The following is a 27,726-nucleotide window of genomic DNA, read 5'->3' as shown; positions in this document are numbered from 1 at the left end:
CACGAGTGGCGAAACCCAGAAGTAACGCATTCTGTTACTTCCGGGTCGTCACGGAGCGTAAGCTGAAAACGCTCAACCTGAAGCATATTTAACCCGAGGTATGACTGTACTTATCTTTCTCCAAATGAGCTCAAAATGGTGTGCATATATTTCTCCTCCCTCCATTTTACCCTCACAACAACCTGTGAGGTAGATTAGGCTGAGCAACAATGATGGCCTAAAATCATCCAGTGAGCTTCATAGCTGAGTGGGGTTTGATCCCTGGTTTCTCAGGTCCTAGACCGACACTTCAAACACTACAACATACTGGATCTCAGAATATAATGGGTAAATTGCATCCATCCATTCATACCATTATCTTCCCCCACCCCAGCTTTGCTTTGTCCAGTTTTGCTGTAGGTCGCAATCCGGCAACTTCATTTGCTATCTTTAACAATGCACTGGGAGATATACCAGCACTGCTATCACTCATGTAGATTTACCCTTCCTGCTTTTTCACATTCACCTTGGAAACCTGATTTCCTTCTCTTAACTTAATGTACACACACACACACACACACACACACACACACACACACACATATGTTCCCCCTTAATGCCCTGCTCCCTAATTATTCTCACAGGTAAAGCTGCTTCTAATCCAATCCCCACAAAGAGAGAAACAAATATTTTTAACCAGCTGGCCTGTCAAAATGTCCTCTTTGATAGATCACATTATTTCCCAACCCACTAGTTTATACACTGAACATTTTGATCTGGTTATCTCACTTCTGCACAGCTGATATAAAAAGTGTAGAAATATACAGTTACTGACTCACACTTGCATGCACAAAAGAGTTAACCTGAGCCCAGAGCTCAGGTTGCAGGTGGATGTGGCTTTGCAGGCTCTCAGCAGCACCTGCTTCTCACTTCTTCTCTTCATGCTTCCTGGAACAAGCAAGAAGGAGTCATGTGGCTGATGCCTCCCAGCTGCAAGAAAAATCAAGTGAACTTAATTTCTCCAAAAGAAAGATTTGGCAGCCTACATCTTCATTAACCCAAATATTGCACAATCCTTTTAAAAAAAAATCAAGTATTTTTATTTAAAGTCCTTTGAAATCTTTTTACATCTTTGTTTTACTGCCAGTGGAAGGAGACTTGTGTGCTGTTACAAACCATTAGGTAATAAAAGAAGGTTCTGGATACTCTGTGAATAAAATAGTCACTTAGCTGCCAACCTAGGTGTCTGTGATTCTACCTGCTGAAATGGCCTCTTCTACAGAACACTTAAAGATTCAGGAGCCCTGCACTTTTGCATCTGGCTGCTCTAAAGGATGGGAAGTTGGGAAGAACCAAGGATAATGCAAAATGCTCAAATGTTGCTGGATCACTCTCTCTTCCTGCAGTTTTCCTAAGGAGGTGAGCACAGGGGGAAAGTCTAGGGAGTGCCACATATTTTTCTGGAAGGCAGAGTCCTCTGGACCCCACTCCCCAACTGTGCAACCAAGATAAACTTTACTCCAAGTCAAAGAGGCCTTAACAATTCTGTGTGGGCACAGAAACTGCATGCTGTTGGTCAGTCACACCGGAATCCCAAAGAGAAAGAGCAAGGAACAAAGCACCTTATGTACCACACCCTTGGATATATCTGAAGGCTTCAAGAAGATTCTGCTGTATAAATGAATGACTTCTTGCAGCTCCTGAGGAAGTATTTCTGCCTCTTCAAATCACAGCATTCCAGATCCAGCTGTGGCCATTTAGATCTCTCTTATTGTACATGAAGCATGATGTGCCGGTGCTTGAAGCCATTCATGGTTTGGAACCTAAGCACCTGAAGGAATGCCTGTTCTCAGAATAACCTGCTGCCACACTGAGATGCATTTTGGAGACTCTTCTATGCACAATGCTGGATGTAAAGGTTCTAGGGGTTGCTCGTGCGTAAACCGGTGCAACACCTGGCTGGGTTGCCTGAGTGAACCTTTTCTGTCCGGACAGCCACTCACCCGTGGCTGTCTCAATCGCTGGCAGAATTTGTCAGTGGGCGTTTCTTGAACTTCTTCCAGCAAAGAAGCTCTTTGACGCCTAGTCTCCTCCTACTCTTCCTGCGCGGAAGCCTTCTGCGCAAGGAGGGTGTAGGCAGCGGAGGACCCTTACTCTCCCCGCTGGTCCCTGGCAAGGAGTTATGGGACCGCCTTGCCGATTCCCCCATCTGCCCCCCTTCTCCACTGGTGCTACGCTGATTCTCTTCCCCAGAAGATGGGCTGCCTCTCCCCATCCCGGGATGCTCTCTGGAATCCCTCTGGATTTTGCTCTCTCCCTCCGGCACTGATGGCAGTTCCCTGACACTGGAGAAATCTGTTCTTTGCAAATTCCAGTATGAACTCTCCTGATCTGTAGCTCACATGCTAATGTGTGGGTCGGAAATTCTGCAATACTGTTCTGAGCTCAAAAAAGGGATCAACTTAAAATGCATGAATATGGGGGGTTTTCTCCATAAAATACCTTTAGAAATGTGTTTTTTGTGATCATATATGTTTTTAAAAAATCATTTAAATACATGTTTGAATCTCTCTCTCTCTCTCTCTCTCTCTCTCTCCAGAGATTAATGCAGAACTGGGATAGGATTGATTTATGAATGTGTGCATTTAAAAGATATGCCGAATACAAATAGACTGATCCACCCACCCTTGTGCCCCTGCTATCTTAGTGGGCTTTATCATAAGTCTCCTAGAGCAAAATAAGCACTAGGAGGCTTAGTTTGGTCAGAATTGAGTATACACTTCCAGAGTTAACGCTAAATACATTACGTCTGGTAAATGAGCCGCTACAGTTGCTAGAGAGCTGTGAAAATTTGTGTCCCGGGCTTTTTAGACTTGTCTACCCATGTACTATCTGAAACTGAAGGGGTGCATTGGTTGCCAGATGTGAAATATATTGACATTATTTTCAGCTCTCCTACCCCATTACAGTGGTAACTGAATTATTGCAGAATGGAAACAGTGCTGATAGTGACAGATACAGGTCAGAATGGAAATAGTTTCTTCTATCATCAAAAATCACAACATACCTGTGATGGGATAATGAGCTGCTTGTGCGTAAAAGCTTGATCCCTCTGGGGTTTGGCTGGTCACCCAAACCTAGGCACTAACGGAGCCCCCAAAGCATGACTCCGTCAGTCGCTGGTAGAATCCAACAGTGGGCGTCTACGGAACTTACTCCAACATAAAAGTTGTTTGACGGACATGCGCCTCCTGGACTCTCTGCGTGACAGCTTCCGGCGAGAGGTGGGGGTTGCTAAAGGGGTTCTTGTTACCTCCTCACTGTTCTCACTAGAAGTATCCCAGAGCCTCTCCCCCGATTCCCTTTCCGCTGGAACTCCTGCTCTCCCCCTATTGGTTCCTTCTTCTGCTGTAGAGTCTCTCCTATTCTCCTGGAGCCTCTCCACCACCTGTCCCTCCGATGGCAGTTCCCTGACATCCACCTCCCCCCCAGGGCCCCCTTCACCCCCCCGCCTCCTCTCCCACTGGCGGTGAGGGCGGAAAGCCCCGGAAGGAACTCTCCTCGTCGTCCGAGGATTCAAACACTTCTAACCACGGCGTACCGTCTCTCTCCTCGTCTTCCTCTTCTTCGTCGGAGTCGGCTTCCTCACCCACCCCTGACTCTGGGAACCCTTCAAACTCCCCTTCCTCATCGGTGGTCCCAAAGTGTTCCCTTCTAAATCGTGCCACGGGTTGCGGTTTTTTTGGGAAACGCTGATGAAATGTTTCTATTAACACCTCGTCCTTGACTAACTCTGCTGGTACCCAAGTGTTTTCCGACTCAACTTCCCCCTCCCATTCTACCAGATATTCCACCTGATTCCCCTTCCACCTGGAATCAATGATTCCTGCCACGTTCATGTCGCGTTCTCTCTCTTCTATCATGGGCGTTTGGGTGACCTCTCTCTCACGCTCCCCCCACTCACGTCCCTCTCGGTACGGCGACAGTAATGACCTGTGAAATACTGGGTGCAATTTCATGTGACTGGGCAGTCTGAGTTTGAATGTTACTGGGTTGACCTGCTGTATGACCTCAAAGGGTCCCAATCTTTTGGGTCTCAATTTCTTACTCCCTCCCTTGAACGGTAGTCCTTGGGTGGATAGCCACACCCGGTTTCCCACCCTTATAGTTTCACCTTCCCTCCTATTTCTGTCTGCTTGTTTCTTATATTCCTCCTTGGCTTTCTCTAAGTTAAGTTGAAGCTGACGGTGGATCGCTTCCATCTCTTCAAAAAAGTGTTCCGCCGCTGGCACGCTCCACCTCTCCCCACCTTCTCCTGGAAATGCCCGGGGATGACACCCATAATTTGCCAGAAAAGGACTCATCCCTGTGGACACGTTCTCCGCGTTGTTGTAGGCAAATTCTGCCAGAGGTAACTTATCTACCCAATCATTTTCTCTGTCTTTTACATAACACCTCAGGTATTGTTGTAAAATCCCGTTTGCCCTTTCCGCTTGCCCATTTGTTTCTGGGTGCCGGGCAGTTGAGAAATTGAGTTCCACGTGCAGTAAGCTCATAAGTTTCCTCCAGAACCTGGAAGTAAACTGTTTCCCTCTGTCGCTGACCACCCTCAAGGGGGCGCCATGCAACCTGAAAATATGCTCTACAAATAACTTGGCGGTTTCCTCCGCGGTGACCGCATGGGAACAGGCTATAAAATGACACATCTTAGTTAATAGATCTACCACCACCATGACAGCTGTTTTGCCCTTGGATTTTGGCAGGTCCGTCATAAAATCTATGGATACTGCCTCCCATGGCCTTTCTGGTGTGGGTAAGGGTTGTAATAGCCCCGCTGGCGCCACCCTCTCCCCTTTCGCTCGCTGGCACCTGTCGCAACCCCTGACATATTCCCGTACGTCCTCCCTCACCTTGGGCCACCAAAACTCTCTGGTAACCAACCACATGGTTTTGTGCTGTCCAAAATGCCCCGCTGTGGGGCTGTCATGCAACTGCTTGAGTACTCTGCCCCTCAGTTCCCCATCTGGTATGTACAGTGCCCCTTTGTAATACAACGCCCCGTTCTTTTCTTCAAACCCCCCTGTGTTCTCCTCTGTCCTCCTGAGTTCTCTGAATTTCTCTTGGACGTATTCATCGTTCTCAGTACCCTCTATCAGTTCCCTCTGCCCCACCAATGCTGCCCCACACACCCAGCGGTCTTCAGGGATTACATGCCTTGCCTCAGGCGCTCCCTCCCCCTCTAAGTACTCAGGTTTCCTGGAGAGAGCGTCCGCCCTCACGTTCTCGGAGCCTGGCACGTAACGAATCTCAAAGTGGAATTTGGAGAACTCCTGGGCCCATCGCACTTGTCTCTGGTTCAGCACTCGTGCTGTTCTCCAGTATTCCAGATTTTTGTGGTCAGTTCGGACTTGAACCTTGTGCTGCGCCCCAATCAGCAAGTGGCGCCATCTCCGGAATGCTTCATGAATGGCGAGCAGTTCTCGGTCGTATACTGTGTAGTTCCTCTCGGATTTGTTCAACTTCCGCGAGAAGAACGCACACGGTCTCCATTCAGACGTATCTTTTCCCGGCTGGAGAAGCACGGCCCCCACTGCTCGGTCTGACGCGTCAGTCTCCACCCTCATTGGTTGTTGTAGATCTACGTGCAAAAGTTGCTCTTCCGACGCAAACGCCTGCTTTAAGTGTTCGAACGCCCGCTGCGCTTCTTCCGTCCAAACAAATTTTTTCTTGCTGCTAAGACAATCCGTGATGGGCGCTGTTAAATGGGCAAAGTTTTTGATGAACTTCCTATAGAAGTTTCCGAAGCCCAGGAATCTTTGCACGTCCTTCTTGGTCTTTGGTGTTTTCCATTCCAGTACCGCTTGAACCTTGCTGGGATCCATGGCCAATCCCTTGTCAGACAACCGGTACCCCAGGAATTCCACCTCCCTGGTATGAAACTGACACTTCTCCAGTTTCACCCACAGCCGATTTTCTCGCAGTTTGCTCAGTACTTCTCTTACATCTCGCACATGCTGCTCCTCATTCTCTGAGTATACCAGGACGTCATCTAAGAACGCTACGCAGTTCTTGTAGAGCAATGGCCCCAGGACGTGATTCATGAACGATTGAAAACAGGCCGAGCCCGCCTGTAGACCGAAGGGCATAACGAGGTACTCAAAGGCCCCCAAGGGGGTGAACATAGTGGTTTTCCACTCATCCCCCTTTCTCACACGTATCAAGTTATATGCCCCTCTAAGGTCCAGCTTGGTAAAAATTTTCCCTTTTCTCACACGTGTCAGAATGTCATCAATTCTAGGCATAGGGAACGTCACTGGTTCTGACACTGCATTTAGGCCCCTGAAATCACACACAAGCCTGGGTTTACCCGTGTGTTTTTTGTCCACAAAGAACACTGGGCTGCCCCCCACCGCTCGTGACTCTCTGATGAAACCTCGCTTGAGGTTCTTGTCAATGAACTCCCTTAACTCCTGCATCTCACTGTCTGACATTGCATACAGCTTGCCCACTGGCAATTGTGCTCCTGGGAGTAGGTTAATTTGACAGTCAAAGGGTCTGTGCGGGGGCAGTTTATCTGCTTCCTTTTCGCTAAAGACGTCAATCAAGTCAGCGTATTGTGGTGGCACCTTCCCCTTGTCCATCACTTCCATCCCTTCTAGAGTGGCCCTGGCCCCTGCCTGAGCCTCTCCCTCCTTGCAGTGTTCTAGGCAATGTGCTGATCCAAAGGAAACCACTCTCTGATGCCAGCCTACTAGCGGATCGTGTAGTGCCAGCCAGCTCATTCCCAAAATAATAGGAGCTCCTCCCAAGGTGGCTACGTTAAACGCTATCAGTTCTGTGTGTCTTGCCACCCTCATTATCATTGGTACAGTCTGTTGGCTCACTTCTCCTCCCAACAGTTCCCTCCCATCAATCGTGGTAACCTGCAAAGGCTTACTTAATGGGATAGTCTGTATCTGGTGTTCAGCTGCAAACTCCTTACTCATGAAATTACAGGAACTACCTGAATCCAATAGCGCTTTTATCTTTAGTGGGTGTCCGTTTGCCAGTTCCAGCAACACCTCTATCACAAGTGCTGGTCTTGGGGGTTCCGGCGTGGGCACGTTCACTACTCCCTGGCCTGGCTGCTGTGCCCTGATGTTGGCAACCAGGCGTTGGCTTTTACTTGCTCCTTGATTTCTCCTTCCTCCTTTCCCCCAACAGTTCCCGCCATCCCTTGCCATTCCTTCCTTTGCGGACAGACTCTGGCAAAGTGACCTGGCTGTTGGCAGAGATAACATCTCTTGGCGCTCTTTCCCTCCTTCTTCCGCCCCTCACTGGTGTTTGAAACTGCGCGCGCGCGCGCTGTTCCAAGTTCCATCGGCTCTGCTGGCGGGAAAGGCTGCTCCGGAATCTCCGGAATGTGGAAGTCCTTCCAACGTTCCCCCTTTCCTTCCCGCTTTCCCAAAGCTCTAGCTTCCTGGCGCGCTCCTATGGACAGCGCAGATTTAGTCAGATGGTCCATAGACTCCGCCCTAGGCGCCCGGGAAAGTTCATCTTTCACTGATGGAGAGAGCCCTTCTTCAAACAGCATTTGAATAGGTTCACTCGCAAGGTCCCACCCCAGTCTATGAATCAGCATGGTGAACTCAGTCCAGTACTCACGTACAGATCGGCTCCCCTGTTTACACGCCATTAACTGCCTGCGCACCACCCCTTGCTCAATCTCGCTGGAAAACATCAAGTCCATGGCGCGAAAAAATTTCATTGTGTCCTTTAAGATTTCATTATTGGCTGCCATCAGGGGCCTAATCCAGTCCCTCGCCCCTCCCTCTAGATGGCCAATCACGTACGCCACTCTAGAGTTCTCATCGGGGAAGTCATCAAACAGTAGATTGAGAGCATATTGCATCTCTGTCCTAAAGGCTTGATAGTTCCTGGCATCCCCCCCAAATTTCTGCACCAATTCAGGCACCTTTCTGGCAAGTAGGGTGGTTTTTCCCTTATCCGCATCTTGAGCCCTCCTCTCCTCGAGCCTCGCCGTTTGCAGCGCAAGCTGGACCTCCAATGCCCTGTACCTTTCTTCCAGGCTTGGACCTGCTCCAGCTCCAGCTCCTCCGGTTCCGGCTGGTTCGCTCATGATGCCCTCTGCTTGCACAAGCTGCTTTCAAAGACTGTCGGATTGCTGTGATGGGATAATGAGCTGCTTGTGCGTAAAAGCTTGATCCCTCTGGGGTTTGGCTGGTCACCCAAACCTAGGCACTAACGGAGCCCCCAAAGCATGACTCCGTCAGTCGCTGGTAGAATCCAACAGTGGGCGTCTACGGAACTTACTCCAACATAAAAGTTGTTTGACGGACATGCGCCTCCTGGACTCTCTGCGTGACAGCTTCCGGCGAGGGGTGGGGGTTGCTAAAGGGGTTCTTGTTACCTCCTCACTGTTCTCACTAGAAGTATCCCAGAGCCTCTCCCCCGATTCCCTTTCCGCTGGAACTCCTGCTCTCCCCCTACTGGTTCCTTCTTCTGCTGTAGAGTCTCTCCTATTCTCCTGGAGCCTCTCCACCACCTGTCCCTCCGATGGCAGTTCCCTGACAATACCTTTGCAGTAAGATAGACTGATGGTGTTTCATGGCCAAGTGGGAATTTGAAATCTAGTATACCAGGTTGTAGTGTAACACTCTAATCACTATACCACATTGGCTCATTCTAATCACTACACTGTCAACAGGACTGACAGTTAAATCTTACTGCAACTCTGGTGGTGGGATCAACTCTTCTTTTACACTTGAGGGCAACAAACTAATTTGGAGGAATAGTTGTGGGGTTCAGGAGAAACAGGATGGCGGGCTTCCACCACTGCTCCTTAGCTTTTGCCACCGGAGGCGGTTGCTCCACTCTGTCTCTCAGTTTAAAGAAGGAGGAGAAGCTGCTGTCCCCTGTCAAAGTCAGCCCCCATAAGCATATTTATTTTAGGATTCCCATGGATGTCCCTAATTCTGTGGCCGGTGAATGGACCCACTGGAATGGGGTAGCATCTGTAGCTCAGCACTAGCTAAAATCTCACCCCAGCTATGAGCTCATGAAGTGGCCTTAGCCAAGCCGCCGTTCTCTCTGATTCAGCTCCCACAACTGCAGTATTGCTCTAACAGTACAAGCCTATCTTACTGAAACCAGGAAGAGAGATAAAATTCATAGAATGCTTAGCATATTACATAACACAGAAAAGCACATCCGCCAAGTACTCCCTCCATTATTTGGGAAGGGCAGAGCTTCTGTTTCTGCTTCCATTCCCAGCATTTCTAGGTAAGGCAAGGGCATTTCCTGCAAGAAACCTTGGACAGTTGCTGCCAGTCAGAGTAAAGAATACTGAGCTAGATGGATCAATGGTCTGACTCCTGTGTGCCATTATAAATCAGAACTAGAGAAAGTACTTCATTTACTGGTTACTCCATACTCCACCTGCCCTTCAATGGAATTTGAGTAATATGTGCCCGTGATTAATGAAGCAAGGTGTACAAGTACAGTGGTACGTCGGGTTAAGTACGTCGTTTCGGAGGTCCGTTCTTAACCTGAAACTGTTCTTAACCTGAAGCACCACTTTAGCTAACGTGGCCTCCTGCTACTGCCGCACCGCTGGAGCCCAATTTCTGTTCTCATCCTGAAGCAAAGTTCTTAACCTGAAGCACTATTTCTGCGTTAGCAGAGTCTGTAACCTGAAGCGTATGTAACCTGAAGCGTATGTAACCCGAGGTACCACTGTATACAAAATAGCTTTTCTACCTTTATAAACAAGAACAATGAATGGAAAACAAAATTAAAATCATTCACTTGATACTGTATTCTCTTCTACAGAAGCTTCATGAGAAGGATGCCATTGCTAGAGCTGTCCAGTGAAACACTATCTTCTGGACAAATGTGTTGAGTATGAAGGTGTCGAAAAGATACCTCATTTGTTTGTTGTTTAACAGTTTTCAAGGTTTTAATTTCCATGGAATAAATCCCTTCATGAGCCTACAATCCTAAGCACCATTATCAGGGAGTAAATAAGTGAGACTTGCTTCTGAGTAGACACGTGTACAATTTCATCTTAAGCCTCTGATTCCTTTGCTTCTGCCACCACCACTGCTCTCTCACCCATTCATGTAGATAATCAAAATATATTTCACAGCTCCCAGCCATTTTAGTGGCACTTGCTTAGAAAAAGTGCACTGATGGTTCATTTAAAACAGAGGTGGGACACCTTTTTCAGATGGAGGGCTGTGATGGGTGTGGCAGACGTGGGTGGTGCAATGGATGTGGCTCTTCCTTTTGTACCGTAAGCTATGTTCCAGTTATGCAAAAGTCAGAGGAATCCACACACCCTCTCCCCCACCTGCATCACTACAACCAGGCCAGCAAAAGGCAAAGGCGTTATCATCCTATAAGGGCACATTCCAACCACAAGCACTCAAGAAGGGTGCAGACAAGGCCAAGGAGGGGGTGGGCTGGGGAGTTGAGGGGCCCTGGGAGAGTTACAAGGACTGAATAGAGAGACACGGAGGCCACATTCTTGCTTTGAAATGTTTTTTGGTGGAACACAACACCTCACCTCATTAATATAATTCCTGTATAATTCCGTTGTACTTGAAAAAATACACTTGTAACATTTTCCTCCATCAAAGAGGAGATACTGGTTTTTCTACAGGAGGAATCCCTGGTAAGGGACTCACCCAACCAAGAAAGGCATTTGCAGACCAAGGGACTGGATCCAACTATACGCCGAATCAACATGTAGGACACTATAGATATTTCATCCACACTTCTGTCCATAGAGCAGACTTTGACCACAGTTACAGAGGACGAGCAAGCAAGATCAGAAACTACACAGATGTCTGGGGGATTGTTTGAACTCAATCAGGAGATGCACACTGGGAAGCTGGTCACTCCGAGTGCTGACCTGCGATTGCCTCCAGCCGAGGAGCAACCAGAAACTTTCCCCATAGGTAACATAATGCCCAACAAAGTACAGAGCAACCTATTCTCCCACCTGTGTTCTAGGACTGCCTTAAAGCCCATCTGCAAGAAGTTAATAGCTTAGTACATCAACTATCATCTTGCCTTGCAAATGCTGACTTGGCTATGCCAGCACTAGAGGACACCTCAACAGAAGAAGAACCCCCCGGAACAATTTCTGGGACGCACATTCCTGTCGATGCTCTCAGTCCTAGCGATCTCGCCTCCCAAACTGGCTACTCGATTTCGAACAAGGAGTCGTCAGCAGACAGTTGACACCAGGGACCATGGTCTAACACGGTCTAACAACTGGCACCCTGATGCTACAGGTTCCGCCCGGGGCCCCTAGTGATAGCCAATCTAATGACACCCACTTAGATTGACTTTGTGCCAGGGCGGGGATCCTGGTGCAACATTCTTCCCTGAAGTTGCTGTCATGGAACATGGCAGGATGGTCCTCAAAGTTATGCTATCTGGACTTTGCTAAGTTAATAAGAGAGCACGACATAGTTTGTTTACAAGAAACTTGGTCAACAAGGCACATTGACTTTGCCGGCTATAACACCTTTGCGGTTCCGCCAGTCGAACTCCACAAGCAAGGCAGGCCCTCGGGTGGCTTGCTAACCCTGGTGGCTCCCCATATAAAATGTGAACATATTCTCTTGGCCAATGCAAATTGCAACCGTTTAGCAACAAAAATAGAGATGGAGAGCCAGGTCATGTTACTGGTCAATATGTATATTCCTACCACCTCTGTTGTTACAGCCAAGAACCATCAATGGGGTCTCCTTGCACATGTGCTTGAGAATCTGGACACCATTTGCCCCAATTTACCTATTGTCCTGACCAGGGATTTTAATGCCCGCCTAGGCCAAGGGCAAGAAGTATATACGAAAGCTTGGGAGATCTTGGACTCTACTGGTCTTCCTGACTTCTGCTTATGGGAACGAGAATCACGGGGCTTAGAAATCAACCTTGTGGGCTTACAGCTTACCAAGCTGACTACCACCAGGGCTTTGGTGTGGCTTAATGGGCTGTCAGACTGGGAAGGCTCTGGGAATTTTACTTTCCTCTCCCCACAAGGAAATAGTGTGGTAGACTATATTCTGGTCCCCACTAAATTGCTGCCCCTCGTGGCAGAGTTCCACATAGGTGATCCTATGCTTAGTGACCATCTCCCCCTTCAATGTAAATTTGTCTTTCCAGCGAGAGTGCCAGAATATATAATCAATCCACTCCCCCAGGTACCACATCCTCAGTACATAAGGATTCGAACTAACGAGCATACATGGAAACCACAGACAGAGGTTATACGCTTCTTATTACAGGAGAGAAACCAGAAGCTCACCAAGACAGTAGCTAAGTTCCTCTATTTGATTTTCTGCTGCCGAAGTACGCTACAGGACCCTGCCCTTGCTGGAGTCCCACAGAGGTGAAATAGATTGCTCGCCTCTTCTTCTCTTTGGCAAATGACTGTACTGTTGAAATGGCGACGAGATCACATTGGCCTATTTATTCTGAATGTTTGTAAGTGATGCCAATAAAGGTTTGATGATGATGATTTTCCTCCACCAAGTGATGGAGGATATCAATGGTAGAGAAAGGATACAAAGCTTTGAGCAAACATCCACCTTCCATCTGGTGGAGAACAGTATGGAACCTAAAGGACCCCATCCAGCTAAAGTTAGCCTTGTTTAAATTCTCCTAAAATCAAAATGGGGCTGTAGTGAGTTCTGGCTCCTGTTGATTGCCATGAGATTTTGTTGCAGGTAACTTTAGTCCAGTTGGGACCAAAGTAATGGACCCCGACTGGCTGACTCCAAAGTGTTTTGATACAACATTAATGCTGCATAAGCCTTGGGCCAACTTTAGACAGCTGAGGAAGATACCAGAAACAAGTGAAAACATGAGTGAAATGTGGTTTCAAACATTCCTCATATCACACACATAAATCTACTTGGCATGACTCTCCTTTTGTCTGTTTCTTTGAGTTCAGAATCAGATCTTGGCAGGAGGCCAAGCAAAACAATTATGAAACAATTATCAAGCTTTCGCTGAAGTGAATTATTATTATGGGTTCCCTTCTTAAGGATGCAACCTTTCTCCTTGAAAGGCTATTATATTACAGTACTGAGATCAGCACCTTCTTTTAATACCTAATACATCTTCTGTGTGCACACCCATACCTCAAACACAAACATGCTTTTGTCTAAAGAAAGCCAGCACTGGAGGGCCAGCTCAAGACATTTTGCTGCCTGAGGCAAAGAACAAGGTAGTGTCTCCAGTGCCGGATTACCAAAGAGGTAGAGTCGGCACCAGCCTTTTAGGGGCCCCACAACAACAGATCAAAATAATATTTCTTTGATCTTGAAAGAAAATTACAAAAACATATTAGCATATAATTTGCAAGACACACACCCCAAATTTGGACTGCCTAGGGGTATCCCCAGGGATTAATCTGGCACACTGTCTTCTACCATTGCATGTACAAAAGTCAGCCAACTGGCAATGACATGTAATAAGGCTACATCAACTCCATACATTGAAAGCTGTATCATACCAGTCATGGTTTCCCTCAAATGATCTAGAGCAGATGGTTTGGTAAGAGTTCTGAGAGATGCAAGGTGCCTCCTATTCCCCTCATAGAACTACGATTTTCATAGTGGTTTAACCTTTAACCTCTCTTTCCAGTGAATTCTGGGAATAGTAGGTCTGTGTGGGGTCTCTTAATATCGGCCTGAGCCAGAAAAAAGTGCATGATCTTTTTAAAAATCCAGGTCTTCCCCACTCACCTGAAGCTCACAGTGATGGGGCCTGGCAATGCACAAGGTAGGTGCCTCATTAGAAATGTCCTCTCCCAGGTTGACTCCAGTCTTGCCTCTTGCCGTTGAGGAATTTGAGGCAGGGCCTCAAATCATTATCAGGAGTGCAGAGAGACTGAGGATCACAAACAAAAAGGAAGTCCAGATCCTAAGCCAGAGGTTCCCAAACTGTGGTTTGTATGCCATCAGTGGACCACAAGCTTCATTCAGGTAGTCTGTGGCATGTCTGTGGATTTGTGGTTGAAGACAGGTGATGACACATCTATTGGATTAAATATTGATTGTTCATGGTATTTGTATTCCTTCTTATATTTCATTATGTTACAATTTGAATTCTATGTGAATTCTATGATTATTATTACAATTCTATAATATAATATAATTACAATTCTATAATATAATATAATATAATATAATATAATATAATATAATATAATATAATATAATATAATAATATAATATAATATAATATAATATAATATAATATAATAATTACAATTCTATAATATAATATATAATAATATAATATAATATCATATCATATCATATCATATCATATAATAATAGCAATTAAAATGAAATTAAAAGCCATACAGGATCTAGCACAGTGCATTGCAAGACTCTGCAATTTTCAAATGGTTGCCAGGGTAGTGAACATGTAAATCGTTAAGGGTTTTAAAGGTTAAGACTAGCAACTAACACTCCACAATAACATCAGACCCATCAAAATTGTAGAGAGTATTCTGCAAATGAGGGATGCGGGTGGCGCTGTGGTCTAAACCACAGAACCTAGGGCTTGCCGATCAGAAGGTTGGCGGTTTGAATCCCCGCTATGGGGTGAGTTCCTGTTGCTTGGTCCCAGCTCCTGCCAACCTAGCAGTTCAAAAGTACATCAAAGTGCAAGTAGATAAATAGGTACCGCTCCGGCAGGAAGGTAAACGATGTTTCCATGCGCTGCTCTGGTTTGCCAGAAGTGGCTTAGTCATGCTGGCCACATGATTCGGAAGCTGTATGCCGGCTCCCTCAGTCAGTAAAGCAAGATGAGCGCTGCAACTCCAGTGTCGTCACAGGGATTTGAACCGCCGACCTTCTGATTGGCAAGCCTTAGGCTCTGTGGTTTAACCCACAGCGCCACCCATGTCCCTGAGAGTTGTTAGGCGACACCTATTTCCCTCATGAAGTTAAAATTCCTGAAGTCCCTTGGTCAAAATAATAAATATAGTTGTAGCAAACATGGAATGTATTTTATGTCACTCATTCTTTAAAAAAACAACACAATTTTCTATGATTATTAAGATTATTTTATTATCTTGTCATTCTTCCTGGTATTGTAAGTGTTTTTAAGTATAGATAGAGTGAACCTTTGCATCTTGCTTCTCTCTTAGGGTCACTTGCTTTTAAGGAACAAGCTGGTGCTGTGATGTTTATATTGTAACGATATGTATGAAATATTTTATATGTATATATAAAAATTTATCAATAATGATAATAACAGAGAAACTTAAACTTAAATAAATGACCAGCATCCCAGAGCTCTTATTTGGTCCATCTTTTCTGAACCTGTTTACTCTCCATGATTCACAGGAACCCCAGAGCTGTACAAAGAATGATATATGGGACACATGTCAGCAAGCTTGATTAATCTTCATTGTCCTTAATCAAACCCCTCAAAGTACCTCAAAAACATCTCCCTGAAGTTACCCCCCTGCTCTTGGCTGCATCACACAGATCACTCTCCCTGGAACATTCATACCTGAACAGTGTGTTTGCATCCCATACTGACCTGTCGCTATTTCAAGTGGCCTCTGTGACCAGGTCTCGGTTGCATTGCGAGGGATGAGCAGCCCACACCCAGGGCAGCAAACCAGAACACAATATTCGATGAAGAAGACATCCCTGACAGCTAGATGTCTGCTTTGCCTTATTAATGGCTTTCTTCAAACACTGCAAAACAGATCAGCATGGCACTGCCCTCCTTTCACCTTGCAAAAGGTAACTTTCTGTACCCCTGTCTTATGGTTTGTCTTATGCCCACTAAGACCAGGGCCTTTAGTTTGGTGTAGGTATCCGGGCGGGGGGGGGTCAATTCAGTTTGCATTTAAAGCCAAAACTATCAAATTCACAATTTTTGAAACAATATGGCTACCAAAACACACAGTCATCCTTCCAAATTCCCATTTCTCTGAACTCTGAAATGCAGTTATCCAGCCAGTGTTTACAAAAATATATAGGCTGGGAGAAAGTCCACATAAAAATGAATGCATTATTGAAAATAACACAGAAAAATGCATTGTATTAGGAGACATTTCTTGAAAAATGTGCACATTGGTCACATTAGGAGAAATTTGATGGTGTATTTTCATGAGGATTTTTTTAAAAAACAAAAACAAACCAACAACGAACAAACCATAAATTGCTGCAGAAATGTGGAGAACTGAATTTAGGATAGGGGGAAATGAAGAAGTGATCATGGCAATTTGGACCCAGCTCTCCTTTGATCTAGTCCATCAGACAGTGTGAACTTCTTCATTGGAGGTTTTAAACAGTGGTTGGATGGCCATCTGTCAAGCATTCTAGATTGCCTTTGCAGTCCCTTCCCTACCATTCTATGATACTATCATTCAGGTCCAAGAGACTAATGTGGTCCTCTGTGCCTTTCGATCTGGCCTTTGGGATTCTCCTCAGGCTACACACCCGCCTCAGCCACAACCCTCCCCAGCCTTGCTTTGCCTGCCTGGAACGTGCCCTTGTACACAAACAGTGCTGCTTGCTTGCCTGGATGGATGGAAGATAGAGAAGGGTGTGTGTGTGTGTGTGTGTGTGTGTGTGTGTGTGTGGAAAACAATCTACTGTACTGTACAAAGGAAAAATTCGCATTCATTGATCTGTCCACTTTTGCCTCTAGCCCCAGCCACCACTGGCTAATGCCTCCCCCCAAAAAAGGGTTTCTGAGAAGGAAAGGTTGCTCCTAGCTGTGGGCTTGAAGTGAGGACTAGTGATTAACTTCTAAAAGCCCATGCTGAAACTGGGGCCAGTTGCATCCTGTTCCTTAATCTTTAATATTTTGCATTCTTGTTCATTCTTGTTCATGCTTTGAAGGAAATGTCCTCTTCACAAAGCCACAGGCACTCCCAATCTATATTTCTTCACGTGTCCCAGGACTGACCCCTGCTTCAGAGTAATCCCTAATTGGGAGACCCTGTCACCCCCTTTAGGACGGAAGGACATTCATTCTCTGAGCTTAGTGGGTAGTTTAGTTACACACCCAGCTTTAAGCAAGAGTTGAATTGATTTGCCAAGAATAAGCCTTAGGAACACATAAGCTTCTTTCCTGCAACTAAGAGGAAATAATACAGCAATACAAGTGTTCCTGCATTGCAACTGAGTTGGCATGAACAGCATGTAATGTGATGGAGTCCAGGCTGGGTGGAACTCTCTGTCCAGAGTGCTTTGTTTGCTTCTCTTCCTACGGGCTTTCCATCTGCAGATGAACTTTTTTATTTCAAAGAGTATTTAAATGATGTTTAAATGGTGCTGTCTTTTGCCTTATTCCTTGTCCTGCCCACCTGCCTGCCTGCCTTCCCTAAGATGTGGTGATGACCACCTACTTGGATTGACCACCTAATTGCTCTTCTTCCATTTTCATTTCGTACATGATATTTCATTACCAGGGCCAACACAAGACATTTGGGCAGCTTAGGTGAACCATAAAATAGTGCCTCTCCACCAAGGAATAAGGGGTGAGTGAAGATCTACATCAGGAACAAGGGTGAGAGGAGACCAGCAGTCTCTATTCACCAAGAGGTGTCTGTACTGGTGGCAATGGAAGGAGCTGCCAAGGGGATGACAGATCCGGCCTCCAAGAAGCGTGCTGCAGATGACACTGCTACCACAGCAGCAGCAGCAGCAGAAGTAGCAGCAGCAGGCAATGCATTACTTAGACACCAGATCTGCTGCCTCTGTGGGTCCTGCCATCTGAGGCACTCACCTCACCTTGCCTCATGGGTGGGCCAGCACTGGATATTACACAGTTCTCCAGCCAAAGAAAATGTCCACATGTTAAAAATGTGAAGGGAAATAATGTACAAAATGCACTGCATTAGATAAAACTGCTTGCAAACATATGCATTTTAGGCAAAATAGAACAAATGCTGATAAATTTTCACGGGGACATTGATTATTGGTTTTTTAATTGGAAACTGATGTGAAAATGTAGTGAATTGAACTAAAGTAAAATGAGAAGCTAAGATAAACTGAAATTGAAAGGTTCATCCATCCCTGCCTGTGACCCTTCAGATGTTGAAACTATATTATTGTGAGTGCCCAAGCACCCATAGCCCCCTGGAGTTGGCTTTTATGTCCCATCATCTCTGACCAATACTAGATGCTGATGATGGGATTTGGAGTGCAAGAACAACTCAATGGCCACAGGTTTCCCATCACTTTCTCACATGCACCCAGCAGTTCTGCAGTTAAGCTCTGGGTAACAGGGCTCCCCACCAAATCAGTATTCACTGTTTACCCACCAAATCAGCATTCACTGTCTCAGTCAGTCATCCCTATCCTGGTGTCATTCAGCTGTTTTGGACTGGAATTCCCACTAGTTCCTGCCAGTAGTTGTAGTAACACCCAAGTCAGTTGAGACCAAGGCACTGGGGAAGGGAAACGGAATCCTTCTGCCCAACGCCTGCTGTTCCCTAAAGCTGCAACCAAACATATCATAAGGGCAGACCAGTATATGTTTCTGAAATGGAAGATTCATATATTGGGTCTTTTACTTTTAAAAGTGGTTAAATAGCAGCTGCACACATGCTCAGCAATTTGGATAAGGACCATGGCAATGAGGGACAGGCCAATGGACGTTTCCTCTACAGCTTTTCCTCAAAGATCAACTTTGGGGTGCATATCTGGTTTGGCCTTCTCTGGGTGATTGAAACCACATTTTGGAGCAAAATAAACTGAAGTTCCCTCATCCATCACATAATTACAAGGCACCCTTGCCTGATGGAGCTTTCACAACCTTGCCTGTTGGGGGGGAAACAGGCCAGGCCATGGTGTTTCCTGCTGCACTGTGACCTTACGTAATCACATGAAACCTTTACTTATTATTGTCACAACCTCTTTTTATAATCTAATCACCACCTCTTGAAGAGCCAAGAGTTCCACTAATGGGGCAGCTCTAATCCTAGAAGAATGGATAGAGATAATCTACCATGGCAAATTCCATCTGTGTCAAATATCTGTAATGAAGAACCATTCAGTGTGACAGACTTTCACATGGTGCATACCAGGAAATTATATTAAATGTGGGGAAAGAGGGAGAGAGAAAAGGGGCTTCAGACATCACTGGGCACCTGGCAAGGCCCACTCCACTGCAGGAGACCCACTGGAATAAGCTCCCAGGCCAGTTTTAAGGTTTTAAGGCCCTTAAAAACTTGGGTCCAGCATATGTGAGGAACCACCTGACCCCTTATGTCTTGTCAATCAAAACCAAAGCAAACCAGGAGCCTTCTGGTTCTGCTCCTCCTCTTCGAGTCATTCACCTAAGCATGGTGGGAAGAACATCTTTTGCTTACCATGCCCTTCCTCTTTGGGTGATTCTACAGATTGATTCCAGGGGGAGAAATCAAGTGCATGGAGAGTGAGAGCAAAAATGAAGGGGTGGTGTGTCCACTCAGGAAACAGGAACATAAGAAGCTGCCTCATGCTGAGTCAGACAATTTCTTCATCTGGCTCAGTATTGTCTACTCTGACTGGCAGTGGCACTTCAGGGTCTTCCTAGCTCTATCTGGAGACACTTCTGCATGCACGAAAGATTCTCTACGGTTGGACTATGGTCCTTTCCCAAAGGACAAGGGCCCAGTGAGTATCTTTCCCAAGGTCTCTCTAAAACCTGGAGCTGCCACTATTATTTATGGAGATGAAAGCTAAGACAGACATGCAGAATCGCGACATAATGTGCTATAGCTGAAATGCTCTACAAATGCAGACTGCTAGAGGAAGGAGATTGAATGTTTGGATACTTCCCCCACAGTAAATGGTTCTTTACCACATGCACAGCTTGCATGTCAAGGAGGAGGAAGTAGGTAGAGATGAGCATTTCCTAGATCAGTTTTAGACTTGCTGTCAGCAAAGTGTCCCAGATCCCCTCCAAATGTCCCTTTCTCTGGAGCACATACTGGGAAATGAGGGGGGCAAGGGGGTAGCTGCAATGTGGGTGGTGACTGGGAGGAGTCCTGCACTGCTGCAGTGAGCAAGCTGCCCTTTAAATTTCCCAGTGCCCCCTACTTGGCATTGCTTCAGAGTGATGGTATATCAATAACATTGAGGAAGGATCAGAGAGATGGTTTTAAATTATTGATTGATTGACTGATTGATTGCTAGCTGCAATTGCTCAGAGCTCCTCTTGGCACTCAAGGAGAATTGAGAGGGGGGATTTCCAATGTGTGAACCTCCCTGAGATCTCTTAATGACGGGTGGTATATAAATTTAATAAATAATAATAATAAATATTGTTCTGCTTTGCAGAAACACTTCATCAGGAGACTTTGGGAAGAAATAAGCTGACAATTAAGGATGGATAAATCTGCCAATTTCAATTTCTTGAATTCAGTTTGCCATATGTCCCCATCAGTTTGCAAACTGCTTTTAAAAAATCCTCATAAAAATTTAGGAGCATTTTAGTGTGCATTTCTCCAAACATACATATTTGCAAGCAACTTCCCCTAACATAATGCATTTGTACAAATTTACACACACACACACACACACACACACACACACATATGTATATTAATATATGCATTTTTATGTGAACCTTCTCCTAGTACAGTGGTACCAGAGTTTTCAAGCATCTTGGAAATCGAACCTGAATGCCGAAAACCTGGAAGTAATTGCTTCCGTTTTTGAATGCTCCTTGGAAGTCGAATGGCTTTTGCTGCATTTTCTTCTTTTTTCTCCATTGACTTTGTTGACCGCCCTTTGCGCCTCGGTTGTTAAACGTTTCAGAGGTCAAATGGTCTTCCAGAATGGATTACGTTTGACAACCGAGGTATCACTGTATATGCATTCTTGGTAGACTTTCCTTGGTTGAGGAACTGCATCGCAAAATTCAGAGAAGTGCAAATTTAAAAGGAAAGCTGACTTTCAGTTGGCTTATTCTTTGGGGAAGTGGGAACTTAAGATGTCCTCTCTCCACCGTCACCCCATCACATCCCTACAGATGATTCCCTTGTGTGGCCACCAGGTGTGTCTATAAGTGCCATCCCCTGGGATCAGGTGGGGCCCCATAAGCATCCCTTTCTCGCTTCATTGTTTTACAACATCCCCCCTTTATTCTTACCATTATTATTGTTACTTGATGATATTCATTTTTTCAATACTATGTTGAGATCTCACATCTTATTTTGTTTCCTGATATTTTGTCTCTCTTTATTTCCATTCCTGTGAGATCTAGTACAGTGGTACCTCAGGTTAAGAACTTAATTTGTTCCAGAGGTCTGTTCTTAACCTGAAACTGTTCTTAACCTGAAGCACCACTTTAACTAATGGTGCTTCCCACTTCCGCTGCACCACCGGAGCACAATTTCTGTTCTCATCCTGAATCAAAGTTTTTAACCTGAGGTCCTATTTCTGGGTTAGCAGAGTCTGTTACCTGAAGCTTCTGTAACCTGAGGTACCACTGTATTTAAAGTGGAAGAATGGCAAATTCAAAGGACACACACCCTGATACCTGGAGAGAAATTTGGAGGGGTAGGAGATCAAAGCCTCCAAAGCTTGCTTTCCTCTTCCCTCCACATTCCGTTTTCTTCTCATGCCACGTCTACATGATTGTTGATTTGTGGGTATGGACTGGTTTTCTCTTTTCTCTGTAGAACATTTTGAAAAATTGAGGTGGAAGATTGTATCCATTAAAATTAATGAATGTGGCTATCTTAGGTCCGGAGTGGCTGGGGAAACCCAGCCAGATGGGTGGGGCATGCATAAATAAATAAATAAATAAATAAATAAATAAATAAATTATTATTATTATTATTAAATGGATCTGTTCTGAGTAAGACTTAATTGGAGACAACCCAATGATAATAACATCAGCATCAGTGATGCTCATTGCTTTCTCATTGCTGTTGAAATATCATTCCTTTGTCATGTCGTTTGGTACTTTTTGTGTCACTACTTCCCCAATTTATTGGGCTCAGGTGGTTACAGTTGCAGACAGTTTTTGTTTGCAATCCATTCCATCCACCAGTGATGTCATTTTACAAGACATACTTAGTAGCTTTAGCTGTTTGTGCTTCACTTCATAAGCTTTGGAAAACAAAGAGAATGAGTAGGCAGAGAGCTTTTAAAAGGAGGCTTCACAAGTAGAGTCTATTTGGAGATGCTTATTCACTCTAAAATTATCAGAAGGCTGTTGCAAGGAGCCTTGAATCATCTGGCTACTCACTTGAGACCTCAGGCAGAACAACAAAACGAGCATCTACACACCAGATGGGCTGATTAACAACTTTTAAAAAAAAGAAAAGAAAAAAGACAGACAGCAACATAATAATAATAATAATAATAATAATAATAATAATAATAATAATAATAAATTTTATTTATATCCCGCCCTCCCCAGCCGAAGCCGGGCTCAGGGCGGCTAACAACACTAAAACAGTACAACATTATAAAACATTATAAAAATGAATTAAAATCAAAATTGATGGCAACCATAAACTAAAGTTTTGTAAAGATTGCCAAAGGAGGGAGTCAGGCTGCGCCCTGACCAAAGGCCTGGTGGAACAGCTCTGTCTTGCATGCCCTGCGGAAAGATGTCAAATCCTGCAGGGCCCTTGTCTCTTGTGACAGAGCGTTCCACCAGGTTGGAGCCGCAGCCGAAAAAGCCCTGGCTCTAGTTGAGGCCAACCTAACCTCTCTGTGGCTTGGGACCTTCAAGGTGTTTTTATTTGAAGATCGTAAGTTCCTCTGTGGGGCATACCAGGAGAGGCGGTCCCGTAGGTACGAGGGCCCTAGGCCGTATAGGGCTTTGAAGGTTAAAACCAGCACCTTAAACCTGATCCTGTACTCCACCGGGAGCCAGTGCAGCTGGTATAGCACCGGATGAATGTGATCTCTAAGCGAAGACCCCGTAAGGAGTCTCGCTGTGGCATTTTGCACCCGCTGGAGTTTCTGGGTCAGTCTCAAGGGCAGCCCCACGTAGAGCGAGTTACAATAATCCAGTCTGGAGGTGACCGTCGCATGGATCACAGTGGCTAGGTCAGGGCGAGAGAGGTAAGGAGCCAACTGCTTAGCTTGGCAGAGATGAAAAAATGCCGCCTTTGTTGAACTGGACTTGGCAGGTTTTAAATAAACATACACAAATTTATTGGTTGATAACATGATAGATAGACAACAGAAGGATATGTATAATTTTATAACATGCAGAGAATAATATGTGCAGAGAAATCAGAGAGAGGAGCTGAGGGAAGTCCCTGGTTGGGGGGGAGGGAGGGATGGAAGAGGGGTGGGGGAGAAAGGGGGAATAATGTACGTGATTATATGGTTTGACAATTTGTTACGTTGGAATTGCTTAATAAAAATATTTTTTGAAAAAGAAAAAAAGACAGGGGGCATAACAGAATCTGCCTTTGAGATTGCTGTGGGATCTTGGGGGTCATTTGGCCGATCCCACTGTTCAATGCAACACCTGCATTTCAGTATAGCATCCCTGACAGGGAGCTTCCAACCTTTGTATCTCTCTCTCTGCTTCTAAACATGCTGTGGACAAGGGGGGGGACTCTTCCCCCTCCATGGACATGTCAGGGAATGGTCTGAAGAAGAGGACTGGGCAATGCATTCTATGGCAGACCAGCTTCTCTCTGATGGAGGGGGAAGAGTGCCCCCCCTTGTCCACAGCATGTTCAGAAGCAGAGAGAGAGACAGAAGCTGAGCAGCTTAGAGAGAAGTTACCCAGCTACGAGATCATGACAAGGGAACCAGAAGGAAGGGGGCAGCTAGTTGAGACGTCACTTGAGAGTAGGGGGGACCCCCCCTCACCATGGACTTGGCGGTCTGAACGTATCAGAGAGCAAAGGAGTCGGGGGAGGGAGGAACTTCCAGTTGGAACCTAAAATGCTGCAGAAGTCGGAAGGAGGATTTAGAGCAGCCAACTGCCCTCCTTGAGGAGAGCTGTGTATTTGTGCTCAAAACATGATGCTGTAATAAAAGGACTATAAATATATCAACTGCTTGTTAATTCTTATCTGTGAAGGGAGAGGAGAACTCTCCACACCTGACAGGACATAACAGCTTTCACACATAGGACCAAACAATGATAATAGAGCTCCCCACTTGAAGTTTTATAAATTTATTTAATATATTAACACAAATAGAAATAACTAAGAATGCAACTACTGTATAAGAGATTACTATTTTAACTGGAATGTAACTGATATTAATAAGACTATGGAACACAGAAATGTAAGATCGGGAATGCATCAAAGTCACCACACGGGGAGCCACTTTAACTAAAGTGTATTAATTGGGAATGCTATAATTGGTCTATTATTGGGGAAATACTGGAAAACTAATACACAATTTATTTGGTCAATAAAAGCAAGTAATGTGAGAAATGGTAGAGCCCCTGATATAAATTTTGATCAAGTTTATAGGACTTTGTATTCAACATTTTACTTTATCAGTATTTTTAATGAATATTTATATATTTTTATCTGACCCATAAATCTTGTCAAATAAAAATATAATTAAATGCACACACAAAAACATATAAGCACACACACACACACACACGTGCAATGGACACGAGGCAAGATCAGGCAGTACCAGGACGTTAGTTTTTCACGCAGTACTAGATTCTCAAAGTCCAGTTGAACACCAAGACAAGGAGGAAATGAATGAGAGCACAGCAGGCACTTTTGAAAAGTACTCTTATCACAATACATTTCAAGTGACTGCTTTTGCTTAATTAATTAATCTCAAAGACTACTTTTCTGATGATTGTCTGCTGAGGTCACCCACTTGCTCAGAGGAAAGATTATTCACACTCAGGAACTGAATCTGACTGGCCTGCAAAAGAAAAAAAGCCTTTGATTACTTAGAAAAATGCCTTCCTGTTTCTTTACAAAGGAAGGCAGGGAGAAGAAGAGAAAGCTGCTGTGGGTGAGTGGGATGGTGGTAGTAAACTTGTGTTTTGGCCTGAGAAGTGGGAAAGAAAAAGAAAAAGAAAAGGATCTGTTTGGTTCATTTATTTTCTTTCTATTCTTTCAGTTTCTCATTTTTCCAGTCTTAAATTCAGTTCACACTTCTGCAGCAATTTGTGATTAAAAATAATGAATCAGCATTTAAGATTAAACAATGCTGATTGTAATACCGTAATTACAATTTGGAATGAAAATCTCTGTCTTCTTACATTCCTACTCCTTAGCTATTGAAGAAATCCAAGCCTCCCCTGGAGACTAATCAATGAAAGACTCCCCCCAAAAAATTTAATTTTAATATTCAAAAATTAATTTTTATTAATTGTTTAATGTTTTAATGTTGTATTTTAATCTAGTTTTTAAGTTGTATTCATTCAACTCATTTTTATTATTGGTTGTTAGCCGCCCTGAGCCCGGCCTTGGCTGGGGAGGATGGGGTATAAATAAAAATTATTATTATTATTATTATTATTATTATTATTATTATTAGTATTAGTATTAGTATTATTATTTCTCCACCCATAAATAGTGTGAAGAATGTTTGGAGGCCCTGTCCAATCAGCCAGTGACAATGGATATTTTTCTCATATGGACATATTGACTAGCATATTTTTTTTCAGCTTTAAGGAAATGCCAATGAACTGGAAGTAAAAATCTCTCCACTCAACATACCTCTCTGCACTTCTAGAAAATGTTTGGGGGGAACTGAATACAAACAGACGCCAGGGCACATAGCCTGGAGTGTCTCTTCCTCTCTCATCAACCATCATTAAGCAATGCTTAGATGTAAGTAATGAAACAAGTATTTTCTTTAAAAAAAATAATAGCGCCTGTGTGTGGATCCTTAAAGCCTGTCATTTATGAGTCACATTTGGCCTGGCACCTATGGGAAAAGGTTATATATAAACAAAAGGATGTTCCCAAAGTTCACCTGGGTGCATGATCGGCACGCAACCAGTGGCAATTATCACCAGCTTTGCTATACTTCTGCTACTGTACATAGAACATTCATTGCATTTCTCTGGTCTTGGAAGGAATACACACATTCTTTAAAGTACAAAACAATAACACCAAGAACAAGATGTCCTGAAATAGCCGTGGACGGTGGCTGGAAGGAGGAGTCGCCAGCTCAACTTCCCCAGGCTCACTTTTTGAGGCCTGCATAAGGAGAACATCTGGAGGGTCACTGGTTCCTGGCCCCCTGATCTGAGAACTTCATCAGTTACCATAACCCTTTAAAAAAAAAAAGCATATTGTTTTAATGTGTTTTGCCCTTTATTGTCAACTACCTGTTAACTGATGGGACACGGGTGGTGCTGTGGTTTAAACCACAGAGCCTAGGGCTTGCTGATCAGAAGGTTGGCGGTTCGAATCCCCGCGACAGGTTGAGCTCCAGTTGCTCGTTTCCCTGCTCCTGCCAACCTAGCAGTTCGAAAGCACGTCAAAGTGAAAGTAGATAAATGGGTACTGCTCCTGCGGGAAGGTAAATGACATTTACGTGTGCTGCTCTGGTTTCACCAGAAGCAGCTTAGTCATGCTGGCTATATGACCTGGAAAAAACTGTCTGCGGACAAACATCGGTTCCCTTGGCCAGTAAAGCGAGATGAGCGCCACAACCCCAGAGTCATTCGCGACTGGACTTAACTGACAGGGGTCCTTTTCCTTTACCTTTACCTGTTAAGTGAGGCCTGTTGCTGGGCAGAAAGACTGCATACAAATACCTTAATGGCATATGGTTGGATTCAGACTTACCCTTCCACAAAACAGAAGGGATCCTTCCATTCACAGAAGGGACTAATATCCTATGGAGGCTTTTACAAGAGGAGTAGAGGTTTCTGCAGCCCCCATCACTACCTCCCACACTGCTCCAAAGTGTCTGAAACTGACTAAACCAGGGATGGGGGATCCAAAGGGTCACATTCCCTCATGGACACCCTTCTGAACCACCCTGAGATCTACAGATGAAAGGTGGTGTTAAGTTGTGGGCGAACATATCAGACAACACAGCAATTCTTCAAACAGCTCTTGTTTATTCACAGGCCAGGACAGAACTGAACTGAAGGGTTCAGTCCGCCTGCTTATATAGAGCTCTAGTACAACGTAACTGTAACAATTTACTAAAACTATCCAATCACTGAATGTCACTTTCAATCCCTTATTTGCATAACTATCTACAGTATCCCCCTGCTTGCCCAGGGTGAGAACTTCAGTACATAACAGGTGGTATACAAATTTAATAAATAAAATAATTATTATTATTATGGGGGCCACATGCCAGTGGTGGATGGGGCCCAAGGCAATAGTGGATGGAGTGGATGTGACCACTATCTTTGTATAATAGGCTATAGCCTACTACGTGCACAACCCTCCCTTCATCCTCCACCCCAACACCTGAGATGAATTACCACAGTCCAAGCAGACATTCCAGTCACGTTTGAGGAGGGTACAGATTAGGGGCACTGAAGGGGGTGGCCTAGGGAAGAGGTTTGATGACTGGAGGGCCAAATTTGACTCCTGCTCTAAAGCATATTTTGTGAGGTGCGGGGGGGGGGGGGCAAAAATTGCTTCCTCTCCTTTCTGTGACTGGAACACCTTGTGAGTGAGTTCTGGAATTCTAGATTCAGGCTCCGTTAAATAAAATCCAAACCAGGTATTTATTGCTGCTTTTCCGTGGTTGGGAAGCCGTGAGCTGTATGTCCTTCCTCTAAGGAGGTCGGGGTGATGCATCTAGTTCTTCTGTCCACATGTTTTATCCT

At 44.8% G+C, this 27,726-nt stretch overlaps 1 long non-coding RNA gene across 1 annotated transcript; it reads left to right on the top strand.

Moving 5' to 3' along the window:
• The first annotated feature begins 64 nt into the window (after positions 1 to 64).
• Positions 65 to 25,817, top strand: LOC310832267. The gene is made up of 3 exons (XR_014558224.1): positions 65 to 98; positions 13,728 to 13,779; positions 25,591 to 25,817. It is a non-coding gene; the product is annotated as an uncharacterized lncRNA (long non-coding RNA).
• The last annotated feature ends 1,909 nt before the right edge of the window (positions 25,818 to 27,726 follow it).

Source organism: Podarcis gaigeae (genome assembly GCF_964106915.1).
Source record: "Podarcis gaigeae genome assembly, chromosome: 15".
Taxonomy (NCBI): domain Eukaryota; kingdom Metazoa; phylum Chordata; class Lepidosauria; order Squamata; family Lacertidae; genus Podarcis; species Podarcis gaigeae.
Note: the sequence above shows the minus strand (reverse complement) of the source record. Positions and strands in the feature narration are given on the sequence as shown.